The sequence below is a fragment of the Xenopus laevis genome, chromosome 2L (genome assembly GCF_017654675.1).
Source record: "Xenopus laevis strain J_2021 chromosome 2L, Xenopus_laevis_v10.1, whole genome shotgun sequence".
NCBI classification, from domain to species: Eukaryota; Metazoa; Chordata; class Amphibia; order Anura; family Pipidae; genus Xenopus; species Xenopus laevis.
The window spans coordinates 64,449,196-64,462,336 of record NC_054373.1 but is presented as its reverse complement, the minus strand read 5'-3'; positions in this window follow the sequence as shown (position 1 = coordinate 64,462,336).

The window sequence follows — 13,141 nt, the reverse complement described above, 5'->3', positions numbered from 1 at the left end:
TAAACATAAACGACCACTACAGTATACAGTAAACTTGTGTTTTATACTTGGAAACAGAATATTTTAAACCTTGTTGAATCTTTCTATGATGTCTAGAGAAAAGAATACAGGTGTGGGATGCGTTATTGAGAAACCCATTATCCAGAAAGCTCTGAATTACGGAAAGGCTATCTCCCATAGACTCCATTTTATCCAAATAATAAGACTAAGATATAATAAATCCTTATTTGAAGCAAAACCAGCCTATTGGGTTTATTTAATGTTTATATGATTTTGTATGATTTAAGGTATGAAGATCCACATTATGTAAACCCCCAGGTCCCTAACACTCTGGATAACAGCTCCCATACTTGTCTTAGGTAAAAAAGATAAAAAGAAAGAGAGACCTATTTTGTGACTACTGTTGAGTGTCACTAGAGGGCAATTTATGTTGTGTCCAGAAATTTTGTTTGCAGGTGATGTGTCTGAATAGTTTTCTGTCAAAAAATGCACACCCGATCTACAGAGGCAATAGAGTTCTGGGCTCCCAGGAAACTGAAATATTTAGGAGATCTAATATGTGACTCTTTATTCATTGATAAAGCAAAGCTAGAACAGACCCTGGGTAACGGTTAATCTGTCGGAAGTCTCTTAACTATGCCAGGAACATCCCTCAAAAGTTATCTCATTTTACAAAATTTGGCAGATTATGAAAGTTTGAACATATTTCTGTGTTTTTTTTCAGTTATTACAGTTTTGCTAATGAATGTAAAATACACGATGGTTCCTTCTGGCACACGGTATGGACTTGTCCACTGATAACAAAATATTGGACAGACATCTGTACATATATAACGAATACCCTAGAACTACTGAACTTATCCACACCTTAAATCTGCCTCTTGGGAATTGTGGAAATATTTCCCGCACATCACACTAGGCTGATGTGAGATCCCTGCTGTTCTATGCAAAAAAATGCTAATAATGCAATGGATCTCCCCAGTACCCCCAATAGGACGGAATGGATTAATTTTTTAACCAAAATGCTTCCATTAATTAAACTTACATATGAAGCAAGGGGATGTCCATCTAAATTCCCTAGAGTGTCTGGGAAGCATGGTTTAACATACACTTAGGTAACAACTTATACTTATGTACTTATGACAACTATATGATCAAAATTATGAAGCTGTCAATGTGACATTGTACCCCCCCCTTTTTCTCCCCCCCTTTCCCTTCTGTACCCCATTTGGTTTGAAACTCACTAAAAAGGAAACCTGTTAAAAAAAATGCACACCCACAGCTGCTCATTATGAGAGTCAAAAAAGGATCACTTCATTAAGGCTGTAAAACAGTAGGAATCTTGTTAGGTTTCACTCATAAAAATAGCATTTTCACAGAATCTCCTACTGGCTGAGGCTCATCCACTGAGTTTTAAAGCACAGACAGGGTAGCTGCTAAACAGATCCCAACTGCAGGCTGTTTTTGCCCTTATTGAGTCTCATAAGAGTAATGTGAGACTTGTGCTTTCTTTTTGAGTTTTCCCTGTGGTTTTGCATCATTATAGTTATAACTTGCCTTTTATAGCACAGCTTCTTATGAAATAGATAATGGTAAAAGTAGGATGGTAGGGAATGTATAGTTAGGAGAGAGCTATAAGTTTGAAAATACATATTCAGAATACACCAATTCAGTTAAAATAATCATAATCAGGCTGAATGGCTAGGTCCTACAAAGTAATTATAGCGAATTTTGTCCTTATATGACAGCCTTACAGGGTGAATGTATGAACTTCATTATACATACAGTCACATTTACAAAGCTGGAGGGAAACATATAAGCACAAAGAAAAATAGCGCAAAGTGCACCTTCTTGAATGCAGTGCTGTCTGCCTTCCATAGCACTGTGTTCCCTGGGGCAGTTGGGGGGAGCTACATAGGTGTCCCTCTGGAGAGCCCTCTTGCCTGTGGATCATTTAAATGTGTAAGTTAGGTTATGCTAGACGCAGTACCGCTTTGTACACCTTGCATCTAGAAGCAATTATTCTGTACACGAGCACTAAGGGGCATGAATTTGCTCCACCTAGTGGTCTTCTGGGGCAATAATAAGTGAGGTCTGTAGTTGAAGCACATATATTCTTAAAATGAACTGGGCCTTCCACTTTTTTATGGGGCTGCTGTATCTACAATCATACATTGGAGTTCCATGCAGCCATCTTCCGGGTCTTTGGCAAGCTGAGTGGGAGATCGGCATGTTGGAGCATGCGTAATTGGAGCAATTTGCTGGTTTGTGACAACTGCGCATGTGCCGAAACGCCCGAAAAAAGAAGACATGAATACCCGGAAGATGGCTGTGTGGAACTCTTATACCAGAATCTGTGCGGAGGGGTAAGTATAAAATATGGGGCATTTTCCGGGGTGGGGGGCAGTTAGGCTGGGTGGGAGGGTCTCTGTTCTCCGTGGGGTTGGGGGTACGGGTTTTTTTCTGAAAGGGTTGAATTCTCCTTTTAGCCATTATTCACATTCATGATTTTAGCAGAACAGATTCAAATAGTGTAAAAAAAAATAAGACATTGATAAATAACCCCCTTAACATGAGCAACAGAATCATGGCAATCTGGTGAAAAATAAATATTTACTTTTTGGGCTTTCTGATGCAATCTAAACATTCTCATTTGTTGCTTCCGTCTTGTCTGTTCAATCTGTAACCATGTGCCTCCCTGGTTGTCTAGGAGAGCACAATCACATACGTGCTCAAGTCCACACATTCCATTTTTAAATTGTGCAGGGAAGGCAACAGAACTCAAATGGATGGGCATGAAGGGGTCAAGCATAAATGAGTTTACCATGTATCATATTTAGGACATACAGTAATTCAAAATCAAACACAACGTATAGTATGCTTTACAGGAGTTTCACCCCGTCAGAGAGTGTAGGATTTCAGTGTAGCCTTAGATCACAGCTGTCTCATAAGTCATTGTGACATGTTTACTCTCCTAATGACATTGATCTGAGCCCACATAAGGTGTCCTGATAACCTGAAATGCAGCTAGGCAATGTCTGAGAAATATATGGTTGTTTGGAACAAAAGCTGTAAAAGAAACCCGTTTTCTTAATTAACACAAGGGCAATTTGCCGCTATCTGCTGCTCTAGAGAATTTGCAGGCAGGGTTGACATCTGACTGGTATTTTTCAGTGAAATGATGCTTGATTCCAATGTTATTAATAGGGGAGGAAAAATAAACATATAGGATGGCCAGTATTTTTTTCTAGAAAAAATGCTGAATCTATTTGCAGGTGACTAGGTAGTAGTTTCCCCATAAATGCAGTTTCGGTCTAATAGAGAATGTAAAACACATGCTACAGTTTCTCCCATATACATCTTTAACCATCGACAACAGGGTTGTCCAGCTTGTGATCTGCTAAAACTTCATAGCATATAAATTACTATACCATAGAACCTGCCCACATATACCTTGACCCACAATCCATTAACTGCAAAACCTCTTACATTCTGAAAACATGGAGCTTGTACTTCATTACGATTACTTTGAATTTTACAAGCAGGAATTGTGGCAGTCTGCAACTATAATCTGATTCAATTTCTAATTGAATCTAAGTATGTATGGTAGAGTGCAATCATTCATCCGGATGATAAATATAGGCATTTGTGTGCTTATTTAAAGATCTTAAAAATGTTTCATTATCCCTCCTTTCCAAATCATGTAGGAAATATCAGACACTTCTACATTTGTTCTGTGTTTATGACTCTTTAGAGAAAATCTTTAGAGAAAGAAGCTAAGTGGCTTGTGATCATTAAATATTAAAAGATCTAAATGCAAAGTCTTGTGAAAAGCTTTTAATAAAACTGCAGATGTTACCCTATTAGTGGCAAATGGCATGTCCTTATTTGTATTGCTCATTAATTAATTAAAACAGTAAGTCAAATACTGTAAAAAACACACTATGCTTTGTGGGCAGTTCAATGAAAAATATGTTTTTCAGCTAATTAAACACCAAACAATTATAACAAATTAATTATAAAACACCACATATTTGGCATGTACAAAAATGTAATTTTGACTAAGAATTCATATTTAGCCATGCATACACTGTAAATATATGATATTTTTTGTTTGGAGACTGTATACCTTTTTCATACTTCTGCTTCAGCAAAAAAGCACAAGAAAAGATAATGATCAAAAACCACCAGAAATCTTATGAAGATCATTATTTCAGTTTAATCTATATTTAAATATATCACCGGATTACAAGCGGGCGAAGGGGGAGATAGGGTTAAAAAAACCAACGATCAATAGTGTCCATGCTGAATACAGATGTATTCTCTTTAATACAACGTTAGAGTCCTACACAGAACCAATTTTGAGACCTCTACCCAACCCAAAACGGCAACCTGCATTTTTACCCACTTAGACTCACTACCCTACCCACAACTGCCTTATCCACAACCCGATCCACAACCCCCTGACCACCATTAAACAGGAAGTGCTGTTGCTGCAAACTGGAAGTGACATCATCAGCAGTGGGTGGGGGAAGAAAAAATGTTTATAAAAACGGTTAAAGGATTAAAAAGTAGATATACAGATAATATAAGATAAGACATTTAGATTAGACTTGTGACCTGACCCACAGACCTGCATTTATACCTGCACCTGTAGGGTACCCACTATTTTTCTGGGTAACCCTCAGGGATGCGACCCGCTGCAGGACTAACTAAACGTTATTCTGTATTATATAAGCTAATACTGCAGTGACATTGTCAGGCTTACCGGAGTCTTGTTGAGATGACAGATCCTTTTTCGAAGAAAAGGCTCCACAATCGGCTCACACAGCACAGAACCCACCCAAGGATGATACAGGGGGAGGAGTGAGTGGAGAGAAGCCAGTGAGGCTCAGTTGAAGCACAGTACGAGGGAGAGACGAGAGGCAAGTCAGCAATTCTGGGTCAGGTCAGGCAGCGCACATGCCACAATGAGAGACAGGTGTAGGTCTGGACAGGCAGCGAAGTTTCAGGCTCAGAGGCAAGCAAAAGTCATACACGGATAATCAGCAATAATAATACACAGCTAGACTTTCAACAAACAACCTTTATAACCAGGCACAGAGGGAATGATGAACGAGCATAAATACCTGAGGTATTGGCGCCAATTTTCCAGCATCGAGACATGCTGTGACGTGCGTATTGATGCATGCACGAGCTGACGAACTAACGATCGCCAATGCGTCTCTTCGCGCGCCCACAACCAGCCGGGACGTGACGTCACAGAGGAGTACACCAAGGGATAACATCAGTAATATTCTTACATTGCCTTGGATGAGACTTGTGAAACTGTGACAAAAATCTAGGAGCATGTATATTGGAGGACGGTTCCCAAGAGTTCTTTTCCGGACATACCCCTTCCACTTGACCAAATATTGCAGCTGTCTACCCCTTCTTCGAGAGACCAACATTTCTTCTACCACAAATTCCTTGATAGTTGACAATTACTGGAGGCGGAGGAGGACAAATATGACCCGTGAAATGATAAGAAGACACTGACTTGATTAAAGCTGCATGAAATACAGGATGAATGCACCAGGACTTGGGCAATCTTAACTTGAAGGATACTGGATTGTTCTGACAAATAATAGAAATAGGTCCTAAAAATTGATATCTCAGTTTCTTGCTCGGAAATGATATCTTGAGATTAGAAGTGGATAACCAAACTGAGAGACAGGTGTAGGTCTGGACAGGCAGCGAAGTTTCTGGGTCAGAGGCAAAAGAGGTCATACACAGATGACTTTGAAGATTCGCATTCAGGTCATGGTAATCTAATATAACTAATTCTAAAACAACTGGACTTGCTGAGTAATCACTCTGAAGAGTTGCAATGTGCCAATCCAATTGTGATTGGATTAGTGGAATAGTTTATATGCTAAGGACTTCCCACACCAGTCAATTGAACTGAAGAAGCTGCTTGGTTGAGTAGTGAAACATCTTCAATGATTACTCAGCAAGTCCAGTTGATTTAGAATTAGTTATATTAGTCTTACACAAATAATCAGCAATAATAATATATGGTTAGGCTTTCAGGAAACAACCTTGAATATCTCAGAATAGTTTGTGTCAGGGAGCCGGGATGCTCCCACCAGGGAGGTTGTCAGGATCAAGGAGGAAGCCCACAAGGGAGTCAAGGTCGCGGTGTCCAACAAGGGGTAAACCAGAAGAATAACCAAAGTCCAGGCAAGGGTTCAAGGGCAGGCAGAATATCAGCAAAAGTCCAAAAGTCCAGGCAAGAGGTCAGCAACAAACAGGAACAAGATAAGTCTTCAAAATAGCAGACAGGAAACCCAGGAAACACACAGGAATGAATCCAATACTTGGGCGCCATTCTGGCGTCTTGGTGACGCCATAGTGACGTCATTGGCGTCCTTGCACCGACGTCGACGCTCTGGCGTCATCGCGCCGTCGCCGCTACCCTAGTGGCTGCCATGGGCGCCGCCATTTTGGGAGCGATGCCGGCAGGGGAGGATGCGCCTCCGGACCACCAGGACTTGGCTTCTGGGGAAATTTGGAGTGGAACTCCCTCACAAGACGAGGGGCATGGACATCAGAGCGTCCTTCCCAGGAGCATTCTTCAGGGCCAAAGCCTTTCCACTTTATGAGGTACTGAAGAGAGCCCTGGAGATTCTGGAGTCAAGGATCTTCTCTACCTCATATTCTTGTTGACCATCCACAGAGATAGTAGTAGGAGGAGGCTGGACAATAGAAAAGCGGTTGGAAGTGGCGGGTTTCACCAAGGAGACATGAAACACGTTGGGAATTCGCATTTCAGGGGGAAGCTGAAGTCTGACAGCCACAGGATTGATCACCTCCGAGATGGAGAATGGACCTACGAACTTCGGACCCAACTTAGGAGATGGTACCTTCAAGTGAATGTTCCTGGAAGACAACCAGACTTTATCACCGACCTTGTAGGGAGGAGAGGGTCTACGTCTACGATCTGCAAATGTCTTATGAACTAGAGCGGTCTTCTCCAAGTTTGACTTGGTTGCAGCCCAAATAGCAGACATGTGGGCTGCATGGTCATCAGCGGCCGGGACATCAGACAACACAAAGTCTTGTGGGAAGGCTTGAGGATGTTGACCATACACCGACATAAATGGGGACCTTCCAGTGGAAGTGTGGCAGGCATTGTTATGAGCAAATTCTGCCCACGGGAGGAGATCAGACCAATCATCTTGACAAAGGGAAACGTGGTTCCTCAAGAACTGTTCCAAGGCTTGGTTCACTCGCTCAGCCGCTCCATTTGTCTGGGGATGATAAGCTGAGGAGAACTGAAGATTAATACCCAGATCTTTGCACAGGGAACGCCAGAACTTTGCCGTGAATTGGGACCCTCTGTCAGAAACGATCTCGGCCGGGAAGCCATGCAGGCGAAAAATGAACTGGATGAACAACTGTGACAACTCCACTGCAGATGGAAGCTTCCGTAGAGGGATGAAGTGGGCCATCTTGCTGAAGTGGTCAATGACAACCCAGATCACGGTGTTCCCACTGGAGGGAGGAAGTTCAACAATAAAGTCCATTGCCAAATGCATCCAAGGACGAGAGGGAACAGGCAACGGCTGTAGTAACTCACTGGGGCGAGAATGGCTGGACTTGGAAGTGGCACAAACGGTACAGGCAGAAACAAAGTCTTTGACATCTTTACGGATTGTCAGCCACCAGACTAGACGCCGTAAAAGTTCAAGAGTTCTAACAGGACCAGGATGTCCCGCTTGTTTGGAACTATGAGTCTGTTGCAGGATAGGCAGACGAAGCTCAGGAGGTACAAAAGCCATTCCGATGGGGGTATCAGGAGGGGCAGAAGATTGACCAGCCAGGATTTGATCAGCAAACTGAGGGTACAATGAAGCGATGATCTTGACAGGAGGAATAATTGGCTCTTGTCTTTCAGGAGAACGATCCACCGGAGAGAAACTTCGCGACAGAGCATCGGCCTTCCGATTCTTGGAGCCAGGGCGATAAGTCAATATAAAGTTAAATCGGGAAAAGAAGAGAGCCCACCTTGCCTGCCTGGGGTTCAGCCTCTTGAGAGATTGAATGAATTTGAGATTCTTATGATCGGTGAAGATCGTGACTGGAATCAAGGAACCTTCAAGGAGGTGACGCCACTCTTCCAAAGCGAGCTTGACAGCCAGGAGTTCTCGATTTCCTACATCATAGTTATGATCAGCAGGAGAGAACTTCTTAGAGAAATATGCACATGGGTGCAGCTTTCCATCAGAGGGATGCCTTTGGGACAAGATAGCTCCAGCTCCAACTTCAGAAGCATCCACCTCAATGAAGTAAGGTAACCCCGGATCAGGATGGCGGAGAACCGAAGCGGAAGTGAAGGCATCCTTCAGGGATTGAAAGGCTTCAATAGCAGATGGGGGCCAAGAGCTGGGTTTACCCCCTTTTCGGATGAGGGCCAGGATAGGAGCTATACAAGAAGAGAACCCCTTAATGAATTGCCGGTAGTAATTGGCAAAACCAATGAATCTCTGGATCGCCTTGGTGCTCAGCGGAAGGGGCCACTCTTGGATTGCAGACACTTTAACGGGATCCATCTCAAAACCCTCTGGGGAGATGATATAGCCCAGAAAAGGAATCTTGGACACTTCAAATACACATTTCTCCAGCTTGGCAAAGAGAGAGTTCTTCCTCAAACGAGAGAGTACTTCCTTCACCTGGGAGCGATGGCTTGCAAGGTCCTTGGAGAAAATCAGGATGTCGTCTAGGTATTCGACCACAAACTTTCCCAAGAGATCCCGGAAAATGTCGTTCACGAATTCCTGAAAGACAGCGGGGGCATTGCAGAGACCAAAGGGCATTACGAGGTACTCATAGTGCCCATCACGAGTGTTGAATGCTGTCTTCCATTCGTCACCTTCCCGGATGCGGATAAGGTTGTACGCCCCACGGAGATCCAACTTAGAGAAGATTTTAGCCCCCTTCAGTTGGTCGAAAAGTTCTGCGATCAGCGGCAAGGGATACCGGTTCTTAACGGTGATTTTATTTAGACCCCGGTAGTCAATACAAGGACGTAGGCCTCCATCCTTCTTCTCCACGAAGAAGAATCCAGCCACTGCAGGAGAAGTGGAAGGGCGAATAAACCCCCGCTGTAGATTTTCTTGAATATATTCTTTCATGGCAGAGGTCTCTGCTGGGGAGAGAGGATAAGTGCGACCTCTAGGAGGCATGGTTCCAGGCAGGAGATCAAATGGACAATCATAGAGACGATGAGGAGGGAGAAATTCTGCAGACTTTTTACAGAAGACATCAGCGAACTCCTTGTAGAAGGAGGGAAGCGTCTTCAAATCTGACAAAGAAATATTCACCCTCTGGATGGGTTCAGCAGGAAGGCAGTGCTGTTGACAGTATGGACTCCAACGGGAAACCTGCCCCGAGGACCAATCAATAATAGGGTTGTGCAGGCGTAACCAAGGAAGCCTCAAGAAGACTGGAACAGAAGGACAGGAAATAATCAGGAACGATAACTTTTCTTTGTGTAAAGTCCCAACCTGTACAGGCAATTCCCCAGTCGTCATAGAGATAAACTCGGATTCAAGGGGTCGATCATCAATGGCGGTTACACGAAGTGGAGGAGTCAATGGAAACAGGGGAACATTCATATGCTTGGCAAAGAGAGCGTCCATGAAATTACCGGCAGCTCCAGAGTCAATAAAAGCAGAGCCAACAATGGTCTTAGAGGACAGACGGATCTGTAAAGGCAGAAGAAACCAATGAGAGTTCTCTTGTGACTTGGGAGTAACACCCCCTACATGAGTCTTTGCAAGGTTACCTTGAAGAGGGGAACTCTGAGGCTTCACAGGACAGGAGTTGGCAAAGTGAGATTGACCCCCACAGTAGAGACAAAGTCCAGCCGTACGTCTCCGGAGTTTCTCCTGTTCAGAGAGACGAGCTCTTCTGACTTGCATAGGTTCCTCAGGAGGAATAACAGAAGGTTGCTGGGAGGTAGGAGGTAATATAGGTCTTTGAAAGCGAGGAGCCAACATGGGTTGAAATTTCTTGACTCTGTCCCTATCAGCTTGATGTTCTCTCTGACGAGTGTCCACCTTGACAGACAAAGCAATGAGGTCTTCAACCTGCGTGGGTAATTCACGGGAGACCAGGTCATCTTTGAGGCGGATAGAGAGACCATTGTAGAAGGCAGAATGATAGGCATCATTGTTCCAGCAAGTCTCTGCAGCGAGGGTACGGAATTCAATGGCATATTCCGCTACACTGCGATTTCCTTGGCGGATCTGGAACAGACGAGAAGCAGCGGTCGCCACCCGACCGGGAGCATCGAACACCGTCCGGAATTCATGAAGGAAGGCTTTGGAATCGTCAATTAAGGGAGACTCCTTCTCCCAGTGCGGAGATGCCCATTTGAGCGCTTTCCCCGCCAGATGAGTGATCACGAAACCAACCTTTGCTCGTTCAGAGTTAAATTCCGCAGGTTGCAGGGCGAACCGAATCTGGCACTGATTCACAAAACCACGACAGGCTTGAGGGTCGCCACTGTAGAGAGGCGGTGCAGGAATTCGCGGACCAGAAGTGGAGGATTGTGTAGCCATATCGGCAGCAACTAGCGTGGGCGTCGCCGGCGTTGGAGTAGTTGGCGTTAGCATGGATAACTTTTCCAAAATCGCCTCCAGCGTGCGTCCGACATAATTTTGCCGAGCTTCGTACGCCTCCATGCGGGTATGCAGACCTCGAAAGGCCCTGCCGAAATCCGGCTGAGCTTCCTCAATGGGATCCATGGCCCAAGTATAATGTCAGGGAGCTGGGATGCTCCCACCAGGGAGGTTGTCAGGATCAAGGAGGAAGCCCACAAGGGAGTCAAGATCGCGGTGTCCAACAAGGGGTAAACCAGAAGAATAACCAAAGTCCAGGCAAGGGTTCAAGGGCAGGCAGAATATCAGCAAAAGTCCAAAAGTCCAGGCAAGAGGTCAGCAACAAACATGAACAAGATAAGTCTTCAAAATAGCAGACAGGAAACCCAGGAAACACACAGGAACGAATCCTTTACTTGGGCGCCATTCTGGCGTCTTGGTATGGCTTTTATATTTGAATTTGGTGCGCTGACGTCATCGCGCCGGCGCCGCTACCCACGTGGCGGCCATGGGCGCCGCCATTTTGGGAGCGACGCCGGCAGGGGAGGACGCGCCGCCCGGAGCTCCTGGACCTGCTCCAGGCGGCGATCGTGACAGTTTGTTACTGCAGGTAGTTTTTAAATATTAGTAATTAGTAATATAGGGCCCCAAGGGTACTGATGCTGGTCATGTTTAGGAATTAAGCAGGCCACACAAAAGCAGACAAATCACCAACGTGATCGCTTTTGCCCAAATCAACAATCTCATACCTGTAAATGAACTCAAAATGCTGGATCATATATCAATTAGCCTTACACCGAGCATGCAGGCTAATTTGTCCCACCACGTGGGAGGCAAAAATTTTTGTTTTGTACTACAAATTGAAATGGATACCATGGTTTCACGGTATTAAATGTTACAAAATGTTGTCTGCATGAAGTTCCTCCAGGAGTGAATTCTAAAGGCAATGTGGATGTATGCCAGATGTAAAATATATGAATTTAATATGTATTTTTATCAATTGAATGTATAAATGCCAAAGCAGAAATGTTGAACATGTTGCATGTACAATAAATCAATGAAATGCACCTGGGCACAAATTTAGCTTGTGTGTTTAGGCATATGACACAAAAAAATCATTTGTTTTCCATTGCACTTTCTTTTAATTCAGTGTTTACTTATCAACCTTAAAAAGTGCATTTGTCCCGAAGACCCTTTAGAAAACAATACCAAGGGAGGAAGACTTGATGGAAGACTAAAATAATGCTTGTAGTTATATGCTGTTACTTTTACCCCAAGGAAAGCATTACTAACTGCCTCAGGGACATACTGCCATCCCTCTATCCCCAACTACTGTTAGGTGGCAGCCTGCCAAAGAACAATGCTTTATCTTTTTATCCAAATAATTCTTATGAATGCAGTAGCTTGTGCTCAAATGGGTTTATAATATCATTTATACTGTATGTGTGAAGATGCCTTTTGTTTGATTCTACCATTAACTGACACAGATAAACTCAGTGAATTTGTCTTCATGCATTCTGATTAAGTAATGTAAATAAGCAGGAGCAGTAGAGTTTACTGATTACTACTGAAACTAAAAAAACGTATTTATAAATTGAAGGCACTGGTAAATAAATAAAATGATTAAAAATTAGGGAAATGATTCAAAAGAGTGCCCAAAAGACCATGTCTACATGCTTGTTCTGTCCACCTCAGGCAGTTCTCGATTCAAGGGGCATGCTGCAGGGATCACAGAGGAATGCAGAGCATTCTTCAAACACCTCCGGATAGTGTGCAAAGTGAAAAATATGTCCTTTTGGGGCATTTTTTGCACATTGCCTTTTATCAAAATAAAAAACTGTTATTTAATAGTAGGCCAACATTTGTTATTTTTAATCAAACGCGGTTTCTTTTTTCTCCTAACAAGGAATTAAGCAGGCCACACAAAAGCCGGCGAATCGCCAACGTGATTGCTTTTGCACAAATCAGCAGTCTCATACCTGTATATGAACTAAAAATGCTGGATCATATATCAATTAGCCTTACACCTAGCATGCAGGCTGTGTTGTTGTTGGACCGAAGGAAAAAATATCAGTCTGATTTGTCCCACCACTTGGGAGGCAACATTTTTTGTTTTGTACTACAAATTGAAATGGATACCATGGTTTCACGGTATTAAATGTTACAAATGTTGTCCGCATGAAAACATTTGGTGATGCCACTTGTCCAGTTTTGACCAGGGCTACCCATTTTTAGGAAGGGCTACCCGTGTGTTAGAAGTACTCACATATTGTGGAGTCGAGATGAAGAGACGCCTCTCCTGCACTCCCACAATGGAAACAGCACCTGGAGCTGAAGACAGAGCTGACCAAGTGGTTGAGTTGCAGAAGTGCTATAACAGTGAGAGCACCTCCAAGTAGCAGTAGCCGATGATGAAGACAATTCTTGGTCAGGGACAGGCAGAAGTTCAGAAGTGAGGCAGTGAGGTTCAGGGTCAAAGTCAGGCTGAGGTCAAA